The following is a 13,812-nucleotide window of genomic DNA, read 5'->3' as shown; positions in this document are numbered from 1 at the left end:
AATCAGCCTTCTGGCTTTCATCCTTTGGTTAATGGGGAGTTAAGAGACGAAGTCCTCAAAACTTTCAAGAGAACTCAAAAGAGTTTGCTCAATGGAGTTCAAATATCAGGCTAAGGGCAAACTGCAACTTTGATTTGAACTCTGCTTCCTACTCATGTCTCAACCCAGGTGTGGCCTGCGTTTGATAAAACATTAACTTTGTTCTCTATGTAAACAAAATGGTGGGTGCCCAGGTGCACCTGCGGGATGGCATTACAAGCAACCGCAGAGCTATCAGAGCGTGATGTAGAAAAAATAAACAGAACAAGTGTGCTGAGGGGCACATTTAGATTGCCGTTGCAGATGACGAATGCAGCCAAATCCTCCTGTCAAGCAAGTTCAGTATAGTTACTGAACACAATGTATAACTCACACAGAAGCTGATCCCCCCAGTGTTTTGGTGTCATTCCTCCATGTAGGTGGATATTTTAAAAATACTCTTAACAATTACACAACTGGAAGGTATCTAAAAGTACTAGAGAGAAAGGAAAAACAAAAGTGTTGCTAAGTAAAAACGGAATAGGCTATGCTTCCTTTTAATTTCTCTTGTGAAATGACAGAATGATAGAAAGTACTGGGGCCATTTATTACTGACAGGTGTAATTTCACCCCTCCTTGAAAGGCCAGGACTCTAAAAAGAGCTGAAAGCCGCCAGCTGATGAACGAGGGAGAAAAGTCTGACAGGAGTAACGCAACTGTCCCAGGGGAGTTGAGTCATGTGGCCCTGTGGTTTACCATTCGGTCATGAAGTTACAGATTGACGCTGTGTTCCGAAGGGGGTTGGAACCCGTTTGTTTGCACTGACTTCGGGAGAGCGGATAGAACAACTCAGTGAAATTACAAAGAGTGTGACCAGCTCGTCCTGGAATTGATAACGACGTAATGATCATGGACCACACAGAGCAATTTAACCACGACTGAGCAAACCCGTCTGCCCCCAAGTGTCTGGGCTAGTGACAAGATTTAAGACAGCAATGGGTATAAGAGCCTTTATACTCATTTAACAAGAACGACAGGTTTACACTGAGGCTCACATCACTTGTGTAGGTTTTGTAGTCCCAAAAATAAGGTCCTAAAGGACTGTTTAGCTCTAAGTCCGTTCTGATAAGACATTAAGATATTTTTACATATCTTTTAATATATTTAATATTTTAAATTATATTGACTAATTAAACCAGCATTCTGTACTATTTTTAAACTGATGAGCTTAGAAAACTGAGCTAAACAATATTAAAAACGTAAAGAAGATAGATGTTAAGTGTTAGAAGTATGTGAAGAGAGTTGTAGGAAATAAGATAGAACAGGAGACAAAAACAAGAAGTGACTCTTGGTCTATAGGCATTAAAACAGCATAACATTTTGTTAGAATTAACTCTCTTTTGGGAGAAAATATTTGAATACCATGTATCTGGTAAGAAGTTAACATCCAAATTATATAAGGAACCGATACAGCTCAACAACAAATAAATAACCTGGTTAAAAAGTGGGCAAAGGCACTAAATAGGCATTTTTCAAAAAAACAAAACATACAGATGGACAACAGGTATACGAAGACCTGCTCAACATCACTCATCATCAGAAAAATGCAAATCAAACCACCATGAGGCATCACCTCACACCGATTATCAAAAATTCAAGCGAGGGTAAGTGTTGGTATGGAGTAAAGGGAATGCTTGTGCAGCTGTTGGTAGAGACGTAAATTGGTACAGCCATTATAAAAACACAGGATGGAAATCCCTCAAAAAATTAAAACTGTAACTGCCTTATGATCCAGCAGTCCCATTTTGGGGAATATATCCAAAGGAAGTGAACCCTGGATGTGAAAGAGATACCTGGGGTCCAATGTTCACTGCAGCATTATTCATAAAAGCCCAGATAAGGAAACAACTGCAGTATCCATCAAGAGTTGAATGGATAAAGAATATGTGGCCTATATAATACTGCACTGTATGTGTACGATGTACATATATATTATTCAGCCAGAAAAAAATTATTATGGGATGTCATTCATCCATTAAAAAAGAAAATCATGTCATTTGTGACAATATGAGTGAATCTCAAGGACGCTACATAAGCTGAACGACATCAGGCAGACACAGAAAGACAAGTACTGCCTGATCTCACTTATATGTGGCATCTTAAAATAATCAGACTCATAGAAGCAGAGAGTGAATGGTGGCTGCCACGAGCTGGGGGTAGGGGAGATGGAAAGGTGGGCAAGGGCACAAGGCACAAACTCAGTTATCAGATGAATCGCTTCTGGGGTTTCAATGCCTGGTAACCGCAGCTGGTAATACTGTGTTGTATACTTGAACCCTGTGGAGAGTCATGTTATATTCTCATACACCACGAAAGGTAACTGAAATGATGGACAGGTTCACTACTTGGTCAGTTAGCTCACTGCCGTAATCATTCCACAGTGTATATTGTATCAAATCATCACACTGTACACCTTAAATATATACCATTTTTATTTGTCAACTGTACCTCAATAAATCTAGGGAAAATGTTGCTCTTTTTTCCTCAGATGTGCATCTTTTCACCACTTCAGTACTATGTCCAGTTGGGGAAACTGAGGGGAAACTTCAGCGCTACCTATTCACTACAGTGAAATCAGGGTAATGTCTTCTATGAACAGAAACCAGACTCTCATTTCCCTCCAAGCCCCACTGGTATTATTTATTTTTATTAGTGCATCTATTAAATAATTTCTTAATGTGATCAGAAAGAAGGGCTGTAAAGGGAAACCAGAATCTCTTCAATTAATAAATTACTTAGAACTACCTGATAAACTATAAAGATTAAATAAGTTCACAAACTGTCTGAAAATCCATAGACACTAAAGAGTATTATTCAGCCTTTTTAAACTCTTCAGAAATTTTCCATGGGCAAAATGGTGCCCACATACGACCAACAGAGGGACTGACTACCCATATGCATTTGAATTTGTTCAAACACAGCTTAGAATTTTTGTCTTCTTTTCACTTTGTCATTTTGAGGGCCATTTATGGACTATTTAAGCAAAGTTATTTTACCAGACAAAATCCATTAGTAGGTACAGGAACACAAAAACTCAGAATGTAGCATCTAAACATGCAAATATAAGACAAGCTAGGTGTCATTGGAAAGTGACCAAACTATACTCCTACACATAAAATAGAAATTATTAAAAAAAAAAAAACTCTACAAATGCCAAATTAAAAAAAAAAGAAAAATCACAAAATTAATTGCATCATGAAAAAAACATTACAGTACTGCTTGACATTTACCTTGATGTTTACCTGAAAACTTATGTCAACACAAAACCCGCACACAGATGTGCTTTATTCCTAACTGCCAAAACGTGGAAGCAACCAAGATGTCCTTCTACAGGTGAGCAGGTAAATAAATTATGGAACATCCATACAATGGAATATTCAGAACTCAAAAGGATGAGCTATCAAGCCATGGAAAGATAGGGAGGTAAATTAAATGTGTATTATTAAGTGAAAAAAGCCACTCTGAAAAGGCTACATACTAAATGACTATATGACTATATTCTAACTACATGACAGTCTGTAAAAGGCAAAACTATGGAAACAGTAAAAAGATCAGAGGTTGCCAGAGATTACAGGAAATGGATGAATAGGCATAACACGGGGGATTGGGGGGTAGCGAAAATACTCCTCTGTATGATACTATACTAAGAGATACGTGTCCTTACCTATTTGTCCAAATCCATAGAATGTACAATGCCAAGAGCGAATGGATTGCAAAACTCTGGATTTTGGGTGATTATGATGTGTCGATGAGGCTCATCACTTATAACACATACACTGCTCTGGTTGGGGATGTGATAATGGCAAGGCTGTACATGCGGGGGGAGGCAGGAGGTATATGGAAACCTCTATGGTTTCTCGTTCATTTTTCTATGAAACTAAAACTGCTCCAAAAATACTATTGTAGATTTCATTATTACTTTGACCCACTTCAAAAATAAACAAGATATAAAAATAAAATTAGCATTCATTACTCTGGATTACTTAAAAGTAATCTAATATTAAGGAAATAGTCTGTTGAAATAATCCAACATTGAGAAAATTGATAATCTTCATACTTTAGTAAATAAGCCCTATAAACCAAACTGTAAAACATTTCTAAAAGGATATTTTCCAAAATAATTTTTTACTCTCACCACATAGTTTCCTGACCTTGGAAATATTTTCATAAACAGAATAACAATTTTCTTAATATTCCTTAACACAGTTAAATGAGATCACAGAAAACAGTACTTTGATAGCTGTGGATATCATTCTGATTTCACAGTAATGTTTCACCAGTGTGAATAATTACATGAGGCAAGGGTCCTATTTATTTACAAAGTCACATTATTTAAAATAATGTAAAATTTTTTTTTCCCCTAACATAACCTAAACTTCTGGACATTGTAAGGAACTTGAATAGCAAATATATGTATCCTAAAAACAAATATATGTATTTTAAAAGCCCTTGGAAACTTTTCTAGGAAATTCACCCATACATTTCTTTATATTGAGTTATAAGCCTGATTTAAAAGTCTCGCACAGTATGTGAACTTCAAATACATGATTAAAATAAATTTTAAATGTGGGTAAATCCCAAGTCATTTGAGAATTGAATTTTATCATGAATCATTTTCACCCAATATTTCCTTTTTCTCTCTCCTTTTCATCATCCTCTCTCTCTCCCTCTTCACACACACATCCACACACACACACACACACACACACATCCACAAATACCATTAGCTTTATCCAGTTTTCTGTAGAAATTCTAACCCATTTCTGACTTCTAAAATGATTATTCTATTTCAAACTCTCATTACCCCCTGGCCTCATCCCATTAGTTAACATCTGCTTTTTATCAATGCCAAGGAAGACAGGTTCTTTAAATAAATCTTCTTTTAAAAATAAGAATAAAAATGTAGGAGTTGTATGGATCCTCAAAAAGCAGAAATCTAAGTTCTTTTATTATGCCCAAAATGAATTTTTTCAATATGAAAGCCTTCCATTTAGTCCAAGAAAATTGTGGAAAATATCAACATCTGTACATTGCAATAAAAGCTCTACTTGTAACTGCCATTCATCAAGCCAGTGAGTAATTTGAAAAACAGTAGCAATAGGCCTTGGAGTGCAGTATTTGTAGGATGAAGCCAAAATGTTTTCCTAACTTGTAAAGGAAACTTCCATGAGTACTACTCTCTGCCAGTTGCTTCTTCAAGGTATGAACTGCACAAACTCCTGTTGATTTAACTCCAAAAAATTGAGAGGAGCTCCAAGTGAGGCATCATGTTCCATGTTAACAAATCCTCCTACTAAAGTATAATTTGAATCTTATTCTCTGATATTACTGGAATCAGTCATCAGTTAAGCATAAATATCTAGACACATGAGTATAAGTATGAGAATACTGATAAAGTAAAATGAACAAAAACATAAACCTGCTATTAGTTATTTAAATATTTGATTTCTTTTCCTTCCATGAGCTCACTTTCTAATGTTGATGGTGAGGAGAGACACATGGCCCAACAAGAAGCAGCAAGACGCTTATTAATTGAATAATCTATTTCCTAATTATTTAGGTCTAACAACATTTGTGAATCATACAATTTAAAGTTGTTTATTTCTTTAATGTGAGTGTCTCCATACACTGTAATTATGTAAACATATGTATGATGTATATGTGTGTACAAATATATATATATATGCATATAGAAATATAAAGATAGTTATAATGTAATAGGATCAAACAGAAATTTTAGCTAGAAAATGTTTTATAAATGTCTCCACTACATTACACTCTAATCTAAAATAAAATTAAGCAAAACTAGTTCATAAAGCTTTTACGTCATTACATTACATGGGTTCCGGGTCCAGTGCAATTTCCAAGCTTCCCTCACTGTGATGGATTCGTGGCTGTAATTACATTTCCATTCCCACAGAATCAGGTAATAGAAAGTAGGTATTTCACCTTTACTGGCTCAGTTCTCTTTGCACAACTTAAATTACAAGACAAGCCCTCGAAATAATCCTTATGCTGGACCCCCATAGCTTTTACCCTATTCTCAGAGGCAAAGCTATGCATGTCAACTTTGGTCTTCTGGGAAACGATCCAATGTCTCCCTGATTCGAACTCAGAAAATACTGAGATTCTTGTAGCTTGGTGCTTTTTTTCTTTCTCACCATTCATTTTTACGAGTATCTCCTACATTTACAGCTCTGACCTTCTTGTCCGTGCCCTCCTCCCCTCTCTCCATCATCCCTCCTTCTCTTTCTTACTTTCTATCTCTATCTCTGTCCCTCTGACTGTCTTCCTCTACCTTTCTCTAGGTCTGTTTTTCTATCTCTCTCTGTCACACTCTCTCTAATTCTGTCCTTCTACATTTTGTTTTTAACAAATGCTGAGCACCCAGACATCTGTGTAAAGAATGCACTGACAAATCAGACAGACTGGTCTCTATCCTTATGGTTCTCCCTGCTTATTATCTATCTGAGGGGACAGTCAGCCGGAAAAAAAAAAAAAAAAAAAAACGCAAGTCTGATTAAAAAAAATTGATGGTATGACAGAACCAGATGATAAAACATTTAACATACTATTTGTTATATTCTTTCTGATATTTGTTATAAACTTCTACACCATTCAAGCTGGCCTCTGAAAGATACAAAAAGCTCATAATGTTGTTAAAAGTACAGAAATAAATAAAAAATAAATAAATGATATAAATAAATAAAAATAAAATATAAATATAAATAAATATAAGTTTTTTTAAAAAGTACAGAAGTAAAAAGATTTAGAAGCACAATAGAAAATTGGTAAGTAAAGGTAACCACAATCCACACTGAACAACAGTGTTCCCTCACCTTCGTAAAGGAAACTGTCCCCCAAAATCGGCCTGCCTGATTTCCTCCCCTTTTTCCTTTCTCCTTTCCTTCCTCCTCCTACAAACATTTACTGAATACACTATGTGCCAAAGACAAGAAGTTTCAAACTCGGATTATAATTTAACAATCACTATCCCAGTTTACATGCACAAATAACCCCGCTAGAAATTTTATAGGACACCTCAGATAAGACATGGATATACACAACAAATGTTTGTTTATAACTTTTATAATAGCAAAAGGGAAAAACGGAAAAAAATATTTAGGATATGGGTTAAACGATTATGGCATATCCATAGTACAATATTATGTTACTTTTGAAAGGCTGAGGCAGAGCTACGTGAATTACTGCCACAAGCTAGATCTGGTACACTGTTAGTGGAAAGTGCAAGCCACCCAAGGGTGTGTATAGTATAAATCCCAATAGGTAAAAAACATGGAAATGCATTTTAAACCTGTAATTCTGTTTACAGTTGTACTTATACTTCTACATCTCTCTATAATTTTATACCTATAACTGTATCAATGGCTATATATCATATATTAACATATATATTATATATAGTTTTGGAAAGTTAAGATACTGTTAGTTGCAGAAGAAACAATGAGGTTAAAGAATGAAACTCCCACTTTTGAAATATATACCATTAAGAAGGCTTATTTATTTGCTTACATATTCATTTGTTTATCACTTTTTGGGTTATTCATTAGCTAGAATAGTTGGGAGCTTCCTTGACTCTTTTTTCAACAAGCAGAGTGGCCCTTCTTAGGATTACAAAAGATGATCTGGCCCCCCACTGCCTTAAGGGGACTTCTGTGGACTAGCAGAAGCTGCTCTTCCCTGAAAACCATGGTAAACAGGGATGTTGCCTATGAAACACAAAACAATGCAGCCTAGCTTTTGTTCCGGCCCTCAGGACGCTGAAGGTTTGGAAAAGTGCCATTCACAAAGAGAGCTAACAATACGGGAATTGGGTAAAGGGCACACAGGTGTTCTCAGTATTATTCTTTTGTCTGGTTTTTTGTTTTTTGTTTGTTTGTTTTTTTTTAGTTTGAAATTATTTCTAAATAAAAAGATCCAAAAAAGAAAAAAAAAAGAAGCTAAATGATACACACCATTTTTTATAAAAATAATTATCCTCTTTTCATTTGCAATGTATGTAGAGCCAGAATAAAACACCACGAGTAAATATCTCATTCTTGAAAACACATTCCTGGCGTTTGTTTCTATTTCTTTCACTTAAGAGGTGATGTAGTAATGTCAGTAAGAATATTCATAATGTCATTTCCTGTTGGCTATACAATCTAGCTTTTCAGTGTTCCAGTCTGTATTCAGAGTAAGATGTATTAGTGTAACTTCCTTTATGTTTAAGGAAAAACGATTATTAGGAAAACACTTTAGGAAAATCATTTTGGTATTTTCCTTCTCCTCCCTTTAGGCCACCTTTGGAAAATAAAGTCACAGACATGCTTATTAAACATGTAGTTGAAAAGTAAATGTTCAATAGAAAATATATTTGCAGAGAAGTACCTCCTCAATGAAAATCATCTGACTCTTGCTTTCTAAAATATGCATAAATTATTTTAACATGACCTCAAGTAGAATTACAGACAAACATGTCTCTTTTAATTGAGGTATGAATTTTATGACTCAGACATGAAAAACATAGCTTTTAAAAATCTTCTCTATAACTGAACTTAATTTACCTTATGAGTCCCCATTTTTACTGGTGGCAAAACATGTGATCTGACCAAGGCAAAATAAATGCAGGTTTTTTTTTTTTTTCTGGTTTGAAAATATTTTCTCTGACTCAGAATTCTCTTCCTCCTCATTCTCCTTCTAACCTTTCTAGGGTGAGAATTTTCCTTCTGATATCACTGGTGAGACCTCAGGGGACAGGTATCCAGACCAAAGTCATCGACATCTATCCATCCGGCCTTTCTATGTGAAAAACAATGCATACTTTTGTACAATTCATACTTTGCTTTCGTGAATGTTCTCCTTGCCTTCACCTTGAAACGTGCGTGTTCCTCTTTGCTTTCCAGTTGCCAATCCCACCTAGCTCATTGTTTCCTCCAGGTGATGAATTAAAGAGCCCTTTAAGTCTTCAGAGTCTGCCCTCATACCACCTCGCCAAGCCCCCCATCTACTCTTTGCTGCTACCCCGTAACATACTGGACAAGAAGCATTTCCACGAGGCTGACAACCCAGGTCATACTTTGGGAAGCTAGGTAAAGATCCTTTTACTCTAGAATTTCCTAAAACACGTATTGAGTTTCAATCTTCTTAACTTGCTATTGACATATGTCAAGCTGTGCCAGAGGGTGGGGCACTGGACCGTTTCCAAGGGACCCAGCTGTGTTGACTAGTCAAATTCACTTGCAATTCTCTTACTGTCAGCTGGCCAAACTTTTGTTGTATTATTGGGCAGGAAAAAGTACATCAGCTTGCATTTACCTCCACTTTATCAATCTCTACCTATGCCCTGAGTCCCTCAAGCTTTTAGCCTTTGACACCAAATGATATTTCTTCCCTACAAAAATCCATCTTTTGAAATATAAGCCCTTTTTAGATCATGTGTCTGACACCAGAAATTTTTCTTTAGATTGAGTCCTCACTTGTCTAGGACAAACCCTTAGGGGAATGAAGTCTGCTGAGAATGAGGACAATAATTTCAACAAGTAAAACCCTTGGTTTAAATCTCTAAATTCTTGTAATTTTATACACATGCTCCTTTTGCAGTGATCATTTTAGTTTTGTGACCACAGCAAGTAACACAGCAATAAATGTGGGGGGTAAAAAGCACAAAATTAAGTCCCCATAATTCCACCACCTGGAGATAATCAGACTTTTGTGAATAGCCTTTCCAGGTAATATAACAAGACAGACAGGGCTTTTTATTCTTTCATTACGTTTTGATAGCATTTTTAAGCCATTGTGTATTTTCCTGAAACTTCATCAGTAGTTATATAATATCCCATCATATAACTGATTCATTATTTAAGCAACTCTCAACTGTTGAAATTTAGGGTGCTCTCAATTCTTTCTAAATTAAAAAGCAATGCACTGAGACTTCCAGTGAAGATGATGGAGTATGAGGTCCCTAAGCTCACCTCATCCTATGGATACAACTAGATAAAAACCACATCAGTATAAATAACCCAGAAAATGATCCAAAGAACAGACTCTCCACAGCTAAATGCAGAGAAGAAGACACACAGAAGAGGACATAAAGGGCAGAGACAGGTACAGAGCTAAACAAATCATAGAACTATCTATGGGAGGGAGGGATGCTTCAGGTTCAGAAAAGAAAGAAGAGCAGATGCCATACCAGGCACCCCAGTCACAGGAGCCTGTACTGAAAAGAAAAATCCCCACAACATCTGGCTTTCAAAACAAGAGGGGCCAACCACAATAAGTGGGACTTAACACCTAGAATTTAAAAATAGTGGGCTCAGCTCTGGGAGAGCCAGGAAGGTGGTGGGGAACTGAGTCCATGCCCTTAAAAAGACAATAGGACAAATAGATACATGAAAATATAGCATAGAAGTAGCAGTTTGAAAAATGCATACAGGACCAAGATTCCTTTACTAATCTCAGAGCTATGCTAGAGTGGGAAGGATCTCCGGGAGACTTCTCCAAGAACAAAAGAAATGGCAGACACCATTTCCCTCCCTTGTCCCTAGCCTAGATACACAGACTCCTTAGGGAACCAGTATAACACACTCTCCACCTAGCTTGCTAACAATTCTCCCTGCCCCACTGCTCTTCTATGGATATGGATATGTCCCTTCCATCATAGCCTGGGCAGAAGGTTTCCCTGATGGCTGCAGGTCTCCTCCCACAGTGAACTGACATGAGCCCTGCTGGCACAGTGTGCCCCATCACAGTTTCCTGTGGACTGACCAGCATCAGAAGTTTTCTAAAGCTGCTCAAAGTCCCCTCCCACAGAGACCTGTGAGAACCATGCTCGCATAGTGTCCTCTTCTGTAGACTTGCCCCCTCCAACACACCCTTGGCTAGAGCCCACCTAAACACAGCTACAAGCCTGGAAGTGTGCCAGCAGCACCAACAGGGAACAGTACCACTCCAAAGTGACTCTGGCCTTAGGGTGAGGGGAAGATAACCACACAAACCAGTCTGACTTGGTCTTAGCAGTGGGATGGGGGTCTGACTACAGGCTCTGCTTAGTACTGAAATCTTCTCAGGAAACAACATAGGGAAAGCTCCCTGTAGTTCAGGGTTACTGTATTTCTGGAAAATGCCTGGTCTGACTCAATTCAAGCCAAAGTAATCCCAGACTGGCACACTAAAAACACAGGGATCAAACCCTGCCCATAACAGACAAAAAGAGCCATTACCGATGACTGGACTGAAGGCAGAAGAGGCTTAGCCATAACAGTAGCTGCAAGCAAGACACACAGGAGGCACCCCTGAAGTGTCAGGTTCTGGTGAGCAGGGGACACTGCAATGCAGGGCAGTATAGGATTTCTTCTTGATAAGGCCACTACTTTCAAGAGCAGGGTACATGACTGACTTTCCTAACACAAAGAAACAAACAGAGAGCTAAACAAAATGAGGAGAAAGAGGAGTATGTACCAAAGGAAAGAACAGGACAAAATCACAGCAAGATAGCTACATGAAACATAAATAAGTAATATGCCTGAAGCAGAATTTACAGTAATGGTCATAAAAATATTCAGTGAACTTGAGAAAAAAATGGAAGACCTCAGTGAAATCCTCAACAAAGAGACAGAAAACAACAACAACAACAACAACAAAACAATCAGAAATGGGGGTGCCTGGTGGCTCAGTTGGTTAGGCATCTACCTTCAGCTCAAATCACGATCCCACGGTTCTGGGATCATGCCCCACATTGGGTTCCCTGCTTGGTGGGGAACCTGCTTTTTCTTCACCCTCTGCCACTCGCCCCACTCCCTGCTCATGTTTTCTTTCTCTCTGTGTCAAATAAATAAATAAAATCTATTTAAAAAGCAATCAGAAATAAACTCAATAAATGAATGAATTAAAAATACACTGGGGAATAAATATAGGCTGAAGAAAGCAGAAGAATGGACCACGAAGTGTAATGATGTGCACATTATAAGGATCCCAAAAAGAGAGGAGAGAGAATATAGGGCAGACTATTTCTTTGAAGAAAAAAAGAGCCGAAAACTTTCCAAATCTGAGGAAAGAAAGAGAAATCCAGATTGAGATGGCACAGAATGCCACCAATAAAATCAAAACATAAAGAAAGGAATTCAAGTATATCACTAAAGAAAACCAGCAAACCATGAAAGTAGAGAATAAGAGGAGAATGGAAAACAGAAAAATACAAAAACAACCATAAAACAAATTTAAAAAAATGACAATTAGTACAGACCTACCAGTAATTACACTGAATGTAAATGGATGCTCTAATCAAAAGACATCGGGTGACAATGGATAAAAAAAAGAAAGCAAGATTCATCTATAAACTTCCTACAAGGGACTCATTTCAGACACACACAGATTGAAAGTAAAGAGATGGAAAAGCATTTATCATGCAAATGGATGCAAAAAGAAAGTCAAGGTACTGATACTTATAACAGCCAAAATAGACTTAAAAACAAGGACTGTAACAAGGGACAAAGAAGGACACTATATGATAATAACAGACAATCCAATAAGAAGTGATAACAGTTGTAAATAGGCACCCAACATGGGAGCACTCACATATATAAAGCAGCTAATAGCAAACATAAAGGAATTAATCAATAGTAATACAATATTAGTAGGGGATATTAACACCCCACTTACATGGATGCACAGATCATCCAAACAGAAAATCAATAAGGAAACAGTGGCTTTTAATGACACATTGGACCAGATGGATCTAAAGATATACTTAGGGTGGAAACACATTCCATCCTAAAACAGCAGACTACACATTCTTTTCAAGTACACATAGAACGTATTCCAAAAAAGATCCCATATTAGGCCATAAAACAAGTCTCAACAAATTAAAAAAGACTGTCACACCATGCAATTTTTCCTACCACAACACTATGAAATAGAAATCAAGCACAAGAAAAAATCTAGAAGGAACACAAGTACATGGAAGTTAAATAACATGCAACTAAACAATGTAAGTCAACCAAGAAATCAAAGAGGAAATAAAAAAATACATGGAGCCAAATGAAAATGAAAACAAAATGGTCCAAAATCATTGGGATACAATAAAAGCAATTTTAAGAGGGAAGTTTATAGCAATACAGGTGTACCTCAAGAAACAAGAAAAATATCAGATAAACAATCTAACCTCACACCTAAAGAAGCTAGAAAAAGAACAAACAAAACCCCAAACTGGTTAGAAGGAAAAAAATAATAAAGATTACTGCAGAAATAAACAAAAAAGAAACTAAAGCAAACAAAACAAAACAAAATCCAAAAGAACAGATCAATGAAACCAGGAGCTGGTTCTTTGAAGAGATCAATAAAATTGATAACTTTTAGCCAGAGTTACCCAAAGGAAAAAAAAAAAAAAGTTGTGTGTGTTGGGGGGGTATAAATAAACAAAATCAGAAATGAAAGAGGAGAAATAACAACCAATGCCACAGAAAAACAAAGAATTATAAAAAGATATGAAAACTTACATGCCAACACATTGGACAACCTAGGAGAAATGGATACATTCCTAGAAACATACAACCTCCTAAAACAGAATCAGGAAGAAAGGAAAATTTGAATAGACTAATTGCCAGCAAAGCAGCTGAATCAGTAATAAATTTTTAAAAAATGAATTAATTTTTTAAAAACCCTCCCAAAAAACAAAATTCCCATCCAGGAGTTCATAGTTCTGCACATGAATTATACCAAATATTTAAAGAAGAG

The 13,812-nt window shown here is 36.7% G+C and overlaps 1 protein-coding gene and 1 long non-coding RNA gene across 3 annotated transcripts in view; one reads left to right on the top strand and one right to left on the bottom strand.

Annotated features, from left to right (window-relative positions):
• CFAP299 (cilia and flagella associated protein 299) overlaps positions 1-13,812 on the bottom strand; it is a 615,785-nt gene that overhangs the window by 343,949 nt on the left and 258,024 nt on the right. The window lies entirely within an intron of this gene.
• Positions 2,136-13,667, top strand: LOC116585261. Its single transcript, XR_004283523.1, has 3 exons — positions 2,136-2,146; positions 7,650-7,657; positions 13,561-13,667. It is a non-coding gene; the product is annotated as an uncharacterized LOC116585261 (long non-coding RNA).

The sequence above is a fragment of the Mustela erminea genome, chromosome 2 (assembly GCF_009829155.1).
Source record: "Mustela erminea isolate mMusErm1 chromosome 2, mMusErm1.Pri, whole genome shotgun sequence".
NCBI classification, from domain to species: Eukaryota; Metazoa; Chordata; class Mammalia; order Carnivora; family Mustelidae; genus Mustela; species Mustela erminea.
This window is presented reverse-complemented; position numbering and strand designations above follow the sequence as displayed.